Below are 4,804 nucleotides of genomic sequence, written 5' to 3'. Positions count from 1 at the left end.
ACTCTCTGTGACATTCAGACCTGCCTATATAATGCACAGGAAAAGATCGATTTTTTGCAGCTTGAATCACAGCTACAACAAGAAGAGCTACATCAAAATAGACATCATTCTGAACCTGTTTCTGTTCAGAACGTTGAGACTGCAACCCATCAGCAGCAAGTCAATAATGTTATAGTTCATTCAGTTTTACTACCCAATAAAGTAGCAGTGGTACATGCAGATGCAGAAATTCAGTCTGCACTTCCCAAGCCCATCATCAGACCTTGGGAACAACTTGTCCACAATAAGAACAGAACTGGTCTTGGATATGACAAGGACTTGTCCTTTCATATTCCAGACTACTCCAAGCCCATTCAGTTTCAGAGTGCTGGATTCATTCATGACAGTTCACCTTCAGCTGTTCCAGATTCTGCTCCTCTTCCACAACAACAACAACAACAACAGATCGTGAAATGCCGACACTGTGACCGAGTTGGCTATTTGAAAGATCATTGTTTTGATCTTCATCCATGTAAGCACTGTCATAAAACCACCCATTCTTCAAATAGATACTTCAGAAACAAACGTCCTGCAAGAACAAAGATTCATCTTGGATGGATCGCTTCTTGGCAATGGGCATCAACAGCCAAGAAGATATTCCAAACACATGTCAGAACTTGTTCCAGAGTATTGAATAGTCTTGCAGTTGAGTTTTCTCCATCATCTCACCTTGTATCTGACAGGGGGGAAATGATGGTCATCTACAAGCTTCAAAGCCACATCAAGCGAGCCTGAGCCACAACCTGCCACACCAGTTTCAGAGTTGAAGCCAGAGACAAAGATGCCCATGAGCATGCCTTCAGTTGGCAATCTGGGACACTTCCTCTAGCAGAAGATTTTAGTTTCTTGTCAGTTTCGGAAGAATTCCAGGAACAAAATTGAGAACACTTCCTCTAGCAGAAGACTTCATCTTCTCGCCAGTTTTGGAAGAGTTCCAGGAATTGCATTAAGCATTCCAGAGTTGTTGGTCATCCTTAAACCATCACAGGTTGAGACTTCTCTTTTCAGGTTGAAGTTTTCCCTTTTATGCGAGGTGAGACCTCCCTTTATTGGTTGAAGATTTCCCTCTTCAAAACAATAGGAGAACTTCCTCTAGCAGAAGACTTCAGCTTCTTGCCAGTTTTGGAAGAGTTCCGGGAACTGCACTAAGCGTTCCAGTGTTGGTGGTCATCCTTAAACCACCGCCCTTTATACCAACATTTCAGAGAGCACATTCAGCCTTGTGCTGCCATGCATTTTTGCACATTTTGTATTCCAGCTCTCTTCTTGGACTCATACATAACCCTTCGGATTAAGGGGGGACTGTTGGACACCTAATCCTCAATGGGTTAGTGTGGAAGCCGAATGGACAAAAGGAGTCCAAGAGACCTTGGGATGTGAAACCCAACGGTCACCACATGTACTATAAATGTAAATCATTTGTTAATAAAAATTGTACTCTCATGTTTTATCTTTCATATTTCTTTCGCTACCCATATGTGTTTAAAACTTCCAAAATTTCTCCATAACAAAACTCTTTAAATCCTTGCTGTTTGTGGGACATGCATTGAGGTAAATATTCCATTTTTCCATCCATTTGTTGTTTTGTCTCATCCACCATTTTTTTCTTTTACTCATTCCTTCGTTGAAGATAACTTTAGGCCATCTAAGTTCTCTCATTTGTTCAATTTTTTGTAGATACTTTATAAGAGGCACCATATCATTATCTCATAAAAAAAAACCAAATTTTTTATTTTAAACTTGTTCGGATCAAAAACTTTTAGATTTTTTCAATTTTCTTCATAATCATCTAAAACGGTTTCCTGAAACGGTTTTCTGAGAATTGTTTTGAGATTTCGAAATTACAGTGGCGAATTTTCTATATTTACAAGGTTTTAAGCCAGAGCTTGTTCTTTCCTGATTCCAAACAAATGAGAGTCATTGGTTAATAATGTGTAACATTTCTTTGTGGTATTTAGCTCGAGCTTAATCAACCTGAAGATCATAGTAAAGTGTAAACCAGTCTGTTTTGACTTTTAGGTGACTGCATCATTCGAGCTATTCTGTGGCCACAAAATTCCCATTCCCCAACGAGCACTGTGTGAAACCACGTCCACGAAATCCACATGCATTTAGGCGACAGCAAGTACCAAGTCGTAGCAACTGAACGGACTATCGTTCGTACATGCATTCTGTCAATCTTCTCCAGCCATCACTCCATATGGGGAGGATAGTACGCTGACAAAGTCGTTAAGCGTACTCTCATTTTCTTGCTAACATTTTCTTGTTTCGGGACTTTAAACAGGTAGTTCCAAAACTATAGCTAGAAATTTTCCATGCCCGTTCATTTCTTTTCTCAAAATAATTAAAATATATATTAAAGAAATTTACAAAAACTGAGGTTAATAAATCCATCTGATCTGCCCTTTTGGTGACGAAAGCCCTGGGTGCCAACCATGGTTCGTTAGCCTAGGATAATTAATTTAAATAATTAAAACAATATATATTTAATTAATATAACATTACACTGAAAGGTAAAAGTGTATAGTCAACATCTAAAAAATACAAACTACGATCAACGGGACTCATAATATGATTTCGCTAATTTGTACTTCAAATATGATTAGGACGATATTTAGTTTTTTTTCCTCCGAAATTTATCCACAGTTTTTTTTGGTGGTTTTCCTTTAGAAATTTGGTGCTAAGACATTTTGTGAAAATGTATATTTTTGTTCTAATATATATATATAATATAGTTTTTTAAATATATAAACAAATTTAATGTAAATCTGCACATTACTTTACTCAAACTTACCATTTAAAAAATTTAAAACAAAAACCATTAAAACGCACGGTTAAACTAGGCATATAAGAATATTAAGCATTTCCCTAACATCCCGACCCGAGACATTAGGACACTGGAAAGACACAATTCAATGGTGATTCTAGATAAACTTCCATTCTAACTTAATAAATGTGTCATCAAATGCAGGCCTCTTCTTCGTCTCAAAATTCAGCATCTTCGTTTTATTTCGCCTTAGAGTCTGCAAAGCGGTGCCTTCTGTTCTGGCGGCTTCCGATTGATGATTGATCTCATCAATCATCCATATCTTTGTTTTCATGGCTGCTCTGAATATGAATGTCACCCGAAAGCTGGTGGTCCTCGTCGCTCCTTCCCTGCCTACTCGTAAAGGGTTGCTATACCTTTCCAATATAGATGATCAGCCCACTTTCAGATTTCATATTTTCGCTCGGGTCCTTCGAAAAAAGGTGAGGATCCCGCTCGAGTTAGCAGAGAGGGGCTGGCGAAGGTTTTGGTGTTTTACTATCCTTTTGCCGGAAGATTGAGAGACGCACCCTTCGGTAAGCTCGTCGTGGACTGCACGAGCGAAGGCGTGCTGTTTGTGGAAGCTGATGCCGACGTTTCCATGGAGGAATTCGGAGACCTGCACCCACCCTTCCCCTGCTTGGCTCATCTGCCGCATGATGTGCCGGTCTCGGAGACTATTACCAATTTTGAGCTATGGTTGCACCACTTCGTACCATAATAACCAGTGTAACAGTTTCTTGTGGTGGAAGAATCAAGAGGAAACTTTCAATGAGATCAAATAGAATATCAATCAACCACTAGTCCTTGCTTTGTTGGAGTTTGAAAAACCTTTCGAAATGGAGACAAATACAAGTGTCTATATTAATAGAGTATTGTTGATTTAGGAGCTAAGTTGGTAGGCTATCATCTTACAATAATGGAATTTACATAGTAGTTTTATTAGTTAAGAAGTTAAAGAGAGGTTAAGTTTTAAGGATGGAAATTTATCTTAAAGGTTAAAAACATTGGCTGAGTCTCACTAGTCCATAATATGCAATTTGTAAAATGTGTTGTGATATTTTTGTAAAACTATTCAAATTTCTAATAATTTTATATACTTTCTATAACAATTTTTTGGTAAAATAATTTTATATTATAAAACTTGGGTGAATCATTTAAAAAATAAATGGAAATTAGCAAATCTTTTTCTTTTGGAAAAAGCATGGTAAATTAGCCCACTTTTGAATATTAGCCCCTAAAAATTTTCCCTGATGAAAGAACTATTTAATGGTATGATAGGAAACCATTGTCAACATTCATTTTGAAACCCAAAATTATCTTCAGCAAATTGTACAGTGCATAAAGTTTTTGAAACAATTTAATGTAGTCGTCAAATATAACAATGATATCACTAATAATGAGGATATTAAAGAGGTGTTTAAAGAACTATAGGGACATCTTCATGTGTAGGAAGTTGATATTAAGGATGCTTATCATCTCTAGAATTGATTGATTTACAAGCTAGACAAGCTCTGGATTCGTAAAGGTGAATCATTGTATTTTATTAGAGAGGTTCAAACTTCCAAGGTTGCAAGGAATTTCAGTGTTGGGAATATAGTTTCCAACTTATATAGGTATGTGTATTAGCCTACAATGCATGATCTAGATTAATATATTAGAGAATGCACACTTTGTTGAATTGATACAGATCAATATTTATATCATTCCTTATGTGTAACTGCTAAGTCCTGGGATAACATCTCCATGGATTTTGTTGGTGGTTTACCAACAAGGAAGCAGGGACATGACTATTTATTTGTGGTAGTTGATATTTTGAAAGATGCACATTCTTATGCAATGTAAAATGACCATGAAAAGACAAGAAACAAGAAACACGTTCTTTGAAACGGTCTAGGTGTGCTTTAGGATAACAACAATAATAGTCTTAGATATGGATGCCATATTTTTTAAAGCCTT

The 4,804-nt window shown here is 36.9% G+C and overlaps 1 pseudogene; it reads left to right on the top strand.

The window, feature by feature from the left end:
* The first annotated feature begins 3,138 nt into the window (after window positions 1-3,138).
* LOC149253814 (13-hydroxylupanine O-tigloyltransferase pseudogene) lies at window positions 3,139-3,566 on the top strand (annotated as a pseudogene).
* Window positions 3,567-4,804: the final 1,238 nt, after the last annotated feature.

The sequence above is a fragment of the Pinus tabuliformis genome, chromosome 7 (assembly GCF_031772625.1).
Source record: "Pinus tabuliformis cultivar Carrire ecotype Pingquan chromosome 7, CPIR1, whole genome shotgun sequence".
Classification (NCBI taxonomy): domain Eukaryota; kingdom Viridiplantae; phylum Streptophyta; class Pinopsida; order Pinales; family Pinaceae; genus Pinus; species Pinus tabuliformis.
The sequence above is the reverse complement of the archived record's forward strand: the minus strand, read 5'-3'. Positions and strand labels throughout refer to the sequence as shown.